Below are 12,352 nucleotides of genomic sequence, written 5' to 3'. Positions count from 1 at the left end.
AGTGAGCCGAGATCGCGCCACTGTACTCCAGCCTGGGCGACACAGCGAGATTTCCTCTCAAAATATAAATAAATAAATAAATAAATAAATAAATAAATAAATAAATAAACAAATGAGAACTGTGTACACCACCTGGTGAGATAGGTGCTGCTAGTATAGGGGTCGGCACCCTTGAGGAAGCCCTCCTTACTATGGCATTTAGGGGTCCATAAGTGTAATGACTGGTTCCCACTCTAAGCTCTGCCCACAGGCACATAACCCCCTTTGGCCTGTGCACAAAATTCCTTTAGATATGGAAGGACACCAGGTAGCCCCATATATTTTAGAAAAGCTTCCAAAGTGAAGGAAAAAGAGCCAAAGAAGTCCTTAGAGAACCTTCAGAGAATAAAATATTAAAAATAAATAAATAAAATGTGTATTCTCAGGGAAGCTCAAGGAAATACAACTTAAAAAACACACACACAAGATGTTAAGAAAAAAAGGAACAATTAGAGAAACAATTATCTTTTTAAAGATTGTGGCAAATACATAATATAAAATTCACCATTTTAACCATTTTTAAACGTACAATTCAGTGACTGTATTAGTCTGTTTTCACACTGCTATAGAGATACTACCCAAGACTAGGTAATTTGCAAAGGAAAGAGGTTTAATTGACTCACAGTTCCACATGGCTGGGGAGGCCTCAAGAAATTTAAAATCGTGGCAGAAGGCGAAGGGTAAGCAAGAACCTTCTTCACATGACAGCAGGAGACAGTATGCGTCAATGCAGGAAAAACTACCAGTTATAAAACCATCAGATCAGGTGAGAAGTCATTCACTATTACGAGAACAGCATGGGGAAAACTGCCCCCATACTCCAATCACTTCCCACCAGGTCTTTTCCTAAACACCTGGGGATTACAATTCAAGATGAGATTAGGTGGGGACACAAAGTCTAACCACATCAGTGGCATTAAAGATATTCACATTGTTCTAAAACTGTCATCAACAACCATCTCCACTCTTTTTATCTTGCAAAACTGAAAGTCTGTACCCATGAAGCAATAACTCCCCATCCTCAGCTGGCCCTGATCCTGGCAACCACCATTCCACTTTCTGTCTCCATGAATTTGACTACTCTAAGTATCTCATATGAGTGAAATCATACAATAATTGTCCTTTGTTACTGGCTTACTTCACATGCATAATGTCTTCAAGTTTCACTAATGTAGCATGTGTCAGAATTACCTTCCTTTTTAAAGCTGAATAATAGTCCATTTGGCATGGATATACCAAATTTTGTTTATCCATTCATCTGTCTGTGGACACTTGAGTTGTTTCCACCTTTTGGCTATTGTGAATAATACTGCTGTGAACATGTGTGTGCAAACATAAAACAAGTAATTTTTTGGCCGGGCACAGTGGCTCATGCCTGTAATCCCAGCACTTTGGGAGACCGAGGCAAGCAGATCACCTGAGGTCAGGAGTTTGAGACCAGCCTGGCCAACATGGTGAAACCCTGTCTCTGCTAAAAATGCAAAAATTAGCCAGATGCAGTGGCGCATGCCTATAATTCCAGCTACATGGGAGTCTGAGGCACAAGAATCGCTTGGACCTGGGAGGTGGAGGTTGCAGTGAGCCAAGATCACGCCACTGCACTCCAGCCTGGGCGACAGAGTGAGACTCCATCTCAGAAAAGAAGTAACTTTTTACAATTGAAAATATGGTTAACAAAATAAAACTTGCTAGATGGCTTGGAAAATAAAATTGATGGAATGTCTGGAATGCAGACAAAACATCAAAAAGACAAAAAAATACAAGACGAGAAATAAAATACATCAAGGACTTATTCAAGTTCAACATTTAACCAGTTGACACTCCAGAAAGAGAACAGAGACAACAAAGGGCAAGGGGTTACCGAAGAAATAATAAAAGAAAATTTCCTAGAGCCATGAGTTAACCATGTTGAAGCCCAGCCATGTGTCATGTACCTTGTGGATACTGGAGCTACATACAACTGCCACACGTTCCTGCCACATGGTACTGAGAATCTTGGGAGAGAGAGACAGAAACCAAACAATTGCATAAATTAATGTAAAATTGCAGCTAGAATGCAGAGTGCAAAGGAACCTATAAAAACTTAGGCCAAGGCAGAGCCTCCTGAGACAGGGATGTTCAAGCTCAGAAGCAACCAGGCAGGAGAGAATGGGAGGAGTTTTTGGCAAAGGGAACAGCATGTGTAAAGACTGTGTGGCCAGAGAGGGCATGATGAGTTCGAAGAGTTAAAAGAACACCTGCATGGCTGGAGCTAAGAAGAGGCTTCCTAGGTGGTGAGCAGTGGAGGAGGTGAGGAGTAGATCCAACCATGTCAGACTTTGAGGGCCCAAGAGTGATAAGAAGCCAAGTTTTAGAGACAAAAACAGGTCCCTAGGGAGATAGAGAATGCTTTCTATTCCTTCTGGATACCAAGAAACAAAGCACAAGTTAAATCCTCAGCAACTACTTACTTCTCTAGTGCTGGATGGGACTTCCTACTCCACTGTGAAGAGCTCAGTCTGGCCCTGTCCTGTGCAGCACAAGGAGGGCAAAGCTCCTTAGACTAAATCATGGTGCTTTGGTTTTTAAAACTTGACTGAAGGACTTGGGTGACTGATGGGTGAGCAAGAGGAAAGTTGTTTGGATTCATGGGTGTACATTTAAGCAGTTTCAATATTCCATGTTTGAGTGCAACTGTGATGCATATTGATACATTCATTTTGCACATCTGATTATTTCTTTAGGATCTATTTCTAGAAATAAAATTTCTGGTATAAACAGATGGGGCATTTTTAGGGCTTTGGCCCTACAGAGCAGTTGTTCCAGTTTACAGCCCCAGCAGTGGATGAGTGTCTGTTTACTCAAACTCTCCCCTGCCCAGCTGTCATTATTACTATATCTTTCTAATCTCTGCCAATTCAGCAGGAAAAAAGAGGTATCTTGTGGTTTTAGTCCTCCTTCTCCTCTTCCTCCTCTTCTTCCTCTTCCTCCTCCCTTTTTAAGACAGGGTCTCAGTTGGTCACCCAGGCTGGAATGCAGTGTCTCAATCACAGCTCACTGAAGCCTGGACTCAGGCAATCTTTCTGCCTCAGTCTCTGGAGTAGCTGGAACTACAGGTGTGCACCACCATGACCAGCTAATTAAAAAAAAAAAAAAAACTTACAGAGGGCTGGTTGTGGTGGTGGCTCACACCTGTAATCCAAGCCCTTTGAAAGGCTGAGGCAGACAGCCTGGTTAAGTCCAGAACTTTAAGACCAGCATGAACAACATAGTGAATACACAAAACACAAAAATCCGCTGGTTGTGTGGTGGTGTGCACCTGTAGTCCCTGCTACTTGGGAGGCTGAGGCAGGAAGATCGTTTGAGCCTGGGAGGCAGAGGCTTCAGTGAGCCATGATCACAGCACTGGACTCCAGCCTGGGTGACAGAGTGAAACTGTCTCATTTTGTGGGTATGGGGTTTCACTTTGCCGCCCAAGCTGGTGTTGGACTGCTAGCTTCAAGCAATCCTCATACCTCGGTCTCCCAAAGTGCTGGGATTACAGGCATGAGTCACTGCGTTTGGCCACATTTATTATTCTCATGGTTACAGTTGTTTCATATATTTACGGGTCATTTCTACTTTTTTATTTTTTGAGATGGAGTATTGCTCTGTCACCCAGGCTGGAGTGCAGTGGCATGATCTCAGCTCACTGCAACCTCCGCCTCCCAGGTTCAAGAGATTGTCCTGCCTCAGCCTCCCCGGTAGCTGGGACTACAGGTGCCTGCCACCATGCCTAGCTAATTTTTGTATTTTTAGCAGAGATAGGTTTTCACCATGTTGGCTAGGCTGGCCTTGAACTCCTGACCTCAAGTGATCCACCCACTTCAGCCTCCCAAAGTGCTGGGATTACAGGCATGAGCCACTGCGCCCAGCCATATCTACTTATTTTTAAACTATATATCCATGCCCTGTGCCCATTCCTATTGGGAATATGTCTTTTTCCTATTGATTTGTACCGATATTAACTCCCTGTGTGATATACATTTAATTATCCCAATTTATCATTTGCTTATTAATTTTATGATATTTTTATATCACAAACAAATCTTTTTGCAGTCACGTTTCCAATCTTTCCTTTATGGTTTCTATTTCCATGTTAAACTTAGGATGGCCTCCCTCACATTGACATTACATAAATGTTTTCCTCTATTTCATTCTATTATTTGTTTGGTATCCTTGTTTACATTTAACTCTATCCCATTTGGAATTTATGTTAGTATGTGGTTTGAAGAAAGATCAAATCCTTAATTTTTTCAGCCATATTTATTTCCTCTCCATTTTGAAATGCCAAATGTGTCATTTTCTAAACATTTAAAGTATACTTGGGACTTCTGGGCTTTCTACTACATGACATTGGTGTATCTTTTATAACTGTTATAGCCCCCTACATTCTTTTTTTCTTTATTTACTTGATTTTTCTCTCCCATTTACCAGTGATTTTAAAATGAATTTATCAAGTTCACTACCACCCTCCCTCCAAACAATTCCTTTAGGACCTTGACTGGAATTTATAAATTAACTTTAAGATAACTTCCCTTGCAATGATAATTGTCCCATCTCTTGGCTTCAACGCCCCACATTAGAGCATGTTTACAATAAGCCAAGGTCAAATCGGTGCATCCAGCAGGTTCCTGTCCCTGCCGGGAAGCACAAGTTTCTCCCTGTCCCCTGCCCACCCTGCTGGCTCTGGCAGGCCCTGAAAGGCCCATTAGGAAGAGGCCACTCCTCCATCTTCATTAACACCTGTGCCCTGGGGACCAGACCAGAAGTTCTAGGAAGAGGAAAGTCCTCTCCTCACCTCTCCCCACATACCATGCACTTCCCCCAACAATGTGAGGAGCAGCTGCAGATTCACCATGCCCTGCCCCCAACCTAACATAAGCACTTAGAGTTGGAGTCACTGAGGCTTCAGGGAGAGGGAGGGACTTGCCTGCCACATCCTGGGGTCTTGACTGGGTAGGTTTCCCTGGGAGACCAAGAACACAGATGTTCTGATGTTCTTTATCATATTGATGGGGGAGGAGGGTGGGTGTTGAGGTTTACTAATGACAATTTACAGGAGTCAATTACAAGTGAGGATGAGCACAGCTATCCCAACTGCAGCCTCCTGTTTCCCTCCTCTGCCTACCCCACCCCACTCCCACCTCCACGGCCCTCTATAAACTGTGGCAGATGGACCTTGGTAACACCACCACCCGGGGCTTGTTAGAAATTAGAAATGTGGCTTTCCGGACCTGGCCAAGCAGGAGGCACCATCATGGGAGTTGACATCTGCCCCAACAAGGTTCCGCGCAAGGAGCCCAGGAGCCAGGATATCTACCTTAGGCTGTTGGTCAAGCTGTACAGGTTTCTGGCCAAACAAACCAACTCCATATTCAACCAGGTTGTACTGAAGAGGTTGTTTATGAGTCACACCAACCGGTCACTCTGTTGCCCAGATGATCCTGAAGATGAAGCTTCCTGGCCGGGAAAACAAAATGGCCGTGGTCGTGGGGGCCATAATGGATGACGCGCGGGTTCAGGAGGTACTCAAACTGAAGGTGTGTGCGCTGCGCCTGACCAGCCGGGCGGCCGCCGCATCCTCACGGCAGGGCAGGGGGCAAAATCATCACTTTTGACCAGCTGGCCCTGGACTCCCCCAAGGGCAGTGGCACCATCGTGCTCTCTGGTTCTCTCAAGAGCCAAGAGGTGTACCGGCACTTCGGTAAGGCTCCGGGAACCGCGCACAGCCACCCCAAACCTTACGTCCGCTCCAAGGGCCGGAAGTTCGAGCGCACCAGAGGCCAACTGGCCAGCCGAGACCACAAAAACTAACCCTGGAGCCTACCCTCTTATTAAAAAGATTTTGGATGAAGAGAGAAAAAGAAAAGGAAAGAAAGAAAAGGAGGAAAGAAATGTGGACCCCACCCTTGTCCTGCTGAGTCAGAAACTGCGTTTCAATCAAATCCCCAGGCAATTGTGTGCACGTGAAAGTTTCAGAAGCTAGGATCCCGAGACTCACCTGAGCTGGATGGAGCTCACAACAGCCGCTGAGATAATCACCCACCCTGGCTCCGCCTCTCTTGGGACAAGCCTGACCTCAGGAGTAGGGCCTGGGCAAAGCTGAAAAGTGAAAGAACCAAAGCTTCTCTCAGACACCAGGTGCATCAGAAACCAACCTATTTCGTGCGTCGAGGGCTGTGTGGAGTGATGGTCAAGCATGAGGTCAGTGTGACACACACTTGGGTTCCAGTTGTTGCACTGACCCTTACAGGGGTTGTGACATGGGGCCCTCTATGAGCCTCAGCCGACTTACCTGTCAAGTGGCAAGAACTATACCACCCCACAGACCTGATGGGAAAATAGAGGTAAGTTTATCAAATGTCCAGGAGAGTGCCACATCATAGTGGGTATTTACTACAAAGGATAATATTGATGCAGGGCAGGTGAACCCCAGAATTGAGACTTAGCCTGGAGGGTTTTTGGCTTCTCTCAGGAAAGAATTTAAGGGTGAGCCAGTGGTGTTAGACAGCAACTTTTACTGAAGCTGCAGTGTACTGCAACAGCAGAGTGACTGCTCCTTGTGGGACAGGGCTACCCCACAGGCAGTGTGCCAAGAATAGCAGTTCACAGGCAGTTTTGTAGTCATATTTATATCCACTTTTTTTTTTTTTTTTTTGAGATGGAGTCTTGCTCTGTTGCCCAGGCTGAAGTGCAGCCTCGACTCACTGCAGCTTCTGCCTCCCAGGTTCAAGCAATTTTCTGCCTTAGCCTCCTGAGTAGCTGGGATTGCAGGTGCATGCCACCACACCCGGCTAATATTTTTATTTTTAGTGGAGACGGGGTTTCACCATGTTGGCCAGGCTGGTCTTGAACTCCTGGCCTCAAGTGATCCACCTGCCTCAGCCTCCCAAAGTGCTGAGATTACAGGCATGAGCCACTGCACCCACCATCATCTCTAGCTTGGACTTCTGTGAGCCTCCTCACTGGTTCCCTGCTCTCACATTGAACCCCTAGACTCTTGTCTTCATCCAGCAGCTAAAACAAGCCAATTAAAGCAATCATGTCACATCACTCCCTGCTTAAGACTCTCCAGAAGAAACTCTAAATCCGTTTCCTAATTTGAAGACCTTAAATGATGATTCCTACCTTACTATCTCCGTCTAACCATATTTTAGGCTAGTCTTCTCCTTGTTCACACTATATTAGCCTCACATGCCGAGCCCGTCCCTCTGTAACTTTGCCATCTCCTACTCTGTCTGCCTATAATCTTCTCCCAGAGTAGGGTTGGTTCCTTCTGGTAATTCAGGTCTCAACTCAAATGTCACCTCCTCAGAGAGCTAGGGTACCCCTTCTCTGTCACCCTGCGTCACATCACTCTGTTGTGTATTCTCTAGAGCCCTCACCACAACAAGCAGTGGTTATCCTGTATGTTTATTTCTTTTTCTTTCTTTTTGAGACAGGGTCTTGCTCTGTTGCCCAGGCCGGAGTACAGTGGCGTGACCTCAGCTCACCTCTGTCTCCCAGGCTCAAGTGATCCTCCCACCTCAGCCTTCTGAGTAGCTGGGACTACAGGCATGAACCATCATACCTGGCTAACTTTTGTTTGTTTGTTTGTTTGTTTTAGTAGAGATGGGGTTTAACCATGTTGCCCAGGCTGGCCTCAAACTCCTGGGCTGAAATGACCCACCTGCCTCAGGCTCCCAAAGTGCTGGGACTCCAGACATGAGCCACCCGCACCTGGCCCTATTTCTTTACTTGGTCATTGTCTCCCCATCTCACACCCCCACCATCCATAGAATGAGGGATAATAAGGATTTTGTTTTGTCCACTACTGTATATCTAGGACTTAGAATGGTGACTGGGACATATTACGTGCTCAGTTAACATATATGAATAAAGTAATAAAGATGCTTACTCTTCACCCTCCTTTCTGCTACCTTCCTGCTGAACTGTGTGCAGTGGCTGGCTATATACCACATCAGCCCAGAGCAGTGTTTATAATGGCGGTTTTCAGGCATCTCCTCTCCTTCAGATGCATGAATTAGAATTTCTGGGGGAGTGTCCTGGGAATTTTTATTTGGAGGCCACTGCTTTAGATAACCAAGAATTGGTTCAGGTCAGGGCCTAGCAGAAAGCCTTTTTCTCCCCCCCTCTTCAAAATATTGTGACTGACTGTGCTTTCAAGAGGACATTGATAGCTTCATCCTGGTATGCAGGAAGCACTTAAGAACTATTAGTTGGAAAGAAGATGAAATGAAATCTGTACTTAGTTATTACAACTTTCTTTTTTCTCTTTTTCCCAAGATACCAAGGGCAAGTAATTACAACTTTCTTGATGCAGTAGAGGAATCACTGATCTGGGAACCGAGAGGACTGGGTTTGTCCCCCAGTTGTTGCTGCTTCCTAGGGAGGGCAGCCTCTGAGCCCCAGATTTCTTATCTATAAAAAGGGACAAGTAGTACTTAGACAATGGAGTTGTTTCATTCATTCATTCATCCATTCAAACGTTTATTATCTCTGCATACTAGGACTGAGCCAAGGCCCAGGTGATATAGAAATAAGAGGCTAGGCATGGTGGCTCACACCTATAATCCCATCACTTGGGGAGGCCGAGGTGAGTGGATCACCTGAGGTCAGGAGTTCAAGACCAGCCTGGCCAACATGGTGAAACCCCATCTCTACTAAAAATACAAAAATTAGCCGGGCATGATAGCAGGCACCTGTAATCTCAGCTACTTGGGAGGCTGAGGCAGGAAAATCTCCTGAACCCAGGAGGCGGAGATTGCAGTGAGCCAAGATCACACCACTGCACTCCAGTCTGGGCAACAGTGAGACTCCATCTCAAAAAAAAAAAAAAAAACAGACATTGTGAGGAATAATGATATGTGTCCCCAGAATCAAAAGTGCCCCACCCTCTCCCTGTTTGTAGCTGTGGTCTCAGTGAGGCCCCAGAGCAACACAGGAGGAAGGACCTGCTCTGATACAGAGTCTGATGGAACTTTATTTAAATCATGATGCCTCTAGCATTATGGGAACAGGCATGAGACATCCCAAGCCAGCTCAAAGGAGTTAACTTTCTTCAAAACTTATATAGAATAAATTCACTTTCTATGCTACCAATCTTCATTCACTCATCCATACAACAAATATTTACTGCATATTCACTACTATTCCTATTGGATGTTGTGCAGCTGGTGGAGGAGGTTGCCATTTGCAGTAAAGGAAACATTGGCTAAGAAACAGGTTTGAGGCTGGCCGTGGTGGCTCACGCCTGTAATTCCAGCACTTTGGGAGGCCAAGGGAGTCAGATCACTTGAAGTCAGGACTTTGAGACCAGCCTAACCAACATGGTCTCCACTAAAAATACAAAAATTAGCCAGTCGTGGGGGCATGTGCCTGTAATCCCAGCTACTCAGGAGGCTGAGGCAGGCGAATCGCTTGAACCTGGGAGGTGTAGGTTACAGTGAGCCAAGGTCATACCACTACCTGGGTGACAGAAACTGTCTCAAAAAAAAAAAAAAGGAAAAAAAATTTAAGGGAATATTGTGAATTTCATTCTAGAGAAGCTGAGTTTAAGGGCCTATGAGAGATACATGCCTGGAACTTAGGGAAGATGCCTGGCCTCCAGTGTACAGAAGATATTGTAAACTATGCGTGCAGGTGTGCTAGGGGGAGAATGTAGAATAACAGGGCCCAGGACCCTCGATCTTTTTCCACTGCAGGATCCCCCCAACTTTCACCACCGGAACAACCCACACCCCATAGTGGAAAGTGAGAGGTATAATTAAGGGAATCAGAAGAAGGGAGGTTGTTATGCCCTTCTCTGGAGTCTTATTAGTCATTTTGCTCTTCTACTTTCAGCCTTTTGATATCTTTTACAGCGTTTGCCAATGAGTGCTGCAGGAATTCTTCGTGTATCTGGGTGCTCCCAACATCCCTGTTGTGAAAGGAAGGAGAGTCCATCATAAAAGTTTTTAGCAGCAAATACATATATATATTTTTGCTTAGTGTTACTTTATTCTACAAGTGATTTTTATTTTTATTTGCACAAATTTATGGTGCATGTGTGAGATTTTGTTACATGTATATAATGCATAGTGATCAAGTCGGTATTTAGGCTGTCCATCTCACGAGGGCAGTACATTTTTGTTTAACCCTAGTCACCCTACTATGCAATCAGTCGCTGAATTTATTCTTTCTTTTTTTGTTTGCTTTTTTGTTTTGTTTTGAGACAGGCTTACTGTCTTGCCCAGGCTGGAGTGCAGTGGTGCGATCTCAGCTCACTGCAACCTCAGCTCACTGCAACCTGCACCTCCCAGGTTCAAGCAATTCTCCTGCCTCAGCCTCCCAAGTAGCTGGGACTACAGGTACCTGCCACCATGCCCAGATAATTTTGTATTTTTAGTAGAGATGGTGTTTCACCATGTTGGCTAGGCTGGTCTCGAACTGCTGACCTCAGGTGATCTGCCTGCCTCAGCCTCCCAAAGTGCTGGGATTACAGGTGTGAGTTATCACACCCAGCCTTGAATTTATTCCTTCTAATTGTATGTCGGAGCAAACAATTTGAAGGTGAAATTTTGAAAATCTCATTTAGAGTGGTACCAAAAATTGTATAAAATACCTGAAAATAAATCTATCAAACCTCCACACTGAACACCATAAAACATTGTGAAATTGAAGAGGAACTAAATTAATGGAGAGATATGCCGTGTTTTGGATTGGGAGATACAAAATTCCCCAATATAATTCTTTCCCAATTTATCTATATACTCAATGTAATTCCAATCAAAATTTTCAGCAGGCATTGTCATTTTGTTTTTCTCAGAATTTGAACAGTTGGTTTTAAAATGCATATGGAAATGTAGAGGACCTAGAGTAACTAAAACAATTTTTGTTTTGTTTTTGAAACAGGATCTCGCTCTGTTGCTCAAGCTGGAGTGCGGTAGCACCATCATGGCTCACTACAGCCTTGACGTCCCCTGGATCAAGCAATCCTCCTACCTCAGCCTCCCAAGTAGCTGGTATGTGCCACCACACCCGGCTAATTTTTTTCTATTTTATATACATATGTAATTATATGTGAGATATATATAAATATATATAGATATGTAATGTATATATACACTAAATTAGCCAGGTGTGGTGATGTGCAGCTGCAGTCCCAGCTACTAGGATAGGGAGGCTGAGGTGGGAGGATCTCTTGAGCCTGGGGGATTGAGGCTGCTGTGAGCCGTGATCACGCCACTGCACTCCAGTCTAGGTGACAGAGCAAGTCTCATTCTCAAAAAATATAAATGTATGTACTGTATAATTTTGTTCATACAAAATTCTAGAAACTGCGAATTAATCTATAGAGACAGCAGATCAGCAGTTGTCTGGGACAGGATTAGAGGGAGCGACGGATGACAAAGGGGCATGAGAAAACTTTGGGGGATTATGGAAATGTTTGCTGTCTGAATTTTGGTTTCATGAGTGAACACAAACATCGACACTAATCAAGTCGTACATCTTTAAAATGTGCAGTTTATTGTACTCCAGTTATCCATCCATAAAGTTGGGGTAGGGGAACTCTGAAAACCAGGTGAAATGAATCTATACCATTAGAAATTAGAATAGTGGCTCCATTTGGGAGAGTGGGGACCTGGAGGAAGTACAGGGGGTCTTTTGGGGTGCTTGTATGTGTCTTGAGCTGGATGCTGGTTACACAGGTGTGTTCAGTTTGTGAAAATTCATTGAGTCGAACGTTTATTTGTGAACTTTTCTATACATATATTATATCTCAATTAAAAGTTTCTTTAGAAAAGCTCTTTCACCAGGCCTTAGATGAGTGCTGTAGTTACAGACAATATCGGGATGATCTGGACTCCGGAATCTGCCTGTCTGGATTTCACATTGCCTATTTTTCACCGTATGTGTAAGGAAGATGCTCTTGATCTCCCTATTTAACAGATGAAAAACATGAGGTGTTAAAGAGTTTGCCCAGGGTTGCACAACTAGGAAGCTGCAGATTGCAAGCCCAGGACACGTGATGCTATCACTCACCTCTGCAGTCTCTCCTAATCTAGGCTTTACCTGATACACTTAGCACAGTGCCCAGCAGATGGGAAAGCACTGAATGCATGTTCTTTGCTGTCATTGTTATTGTTTAAGGTGTCTCCATTGAAAATGCTTCCAACAAAGGAAACAAGGAAATCAGGCCCCATCAGGGCAGGCTTAAAAATCATCATCTGCCCTTAAGTGGAGCACCCAGCAATGTTACCTCAATTCCCTTTGAGTATTAGGCTTTCCCAGCAATGTGCCAAAATCCTGG

General features: G+C 44.5%; 1 pseudogene; it reads left to right on the top strand.

Moving 5' to 3' along the window:
- The first annotated feature begins 5,317 nt into the window (after nucleotides 1–5,317).
- LOC104677974 lies at nucleotides 5,318–5,874 on the top strand (annotated as a pseudogene).
- Nucleotides 5,875–12,352: the final 6,478 nt, after the last annotated feature.

This window comes from Rhinopithecus roxellana, chromosome 5 (genome assembly GCF_007565055.1).
Source record: "Rhinopithecus roxellana isolate Shanxi Qingling chromosome 5, ASM756505v1, whole genome shotgun sequence".
Classification (NCBI taxonomy): domain Eukaryota; kingdom Metazoa; phylum Chordata; class Mammalia; order Primates; family Cercopithecidae; genus Rhinopithecus; species Rhinopithecus roxellana.
The sequence above is the reverse complement of the archived record's forward strand: the minus strand, read 5'-3'. Positions and strand labels throughout refer to the sequence as shown.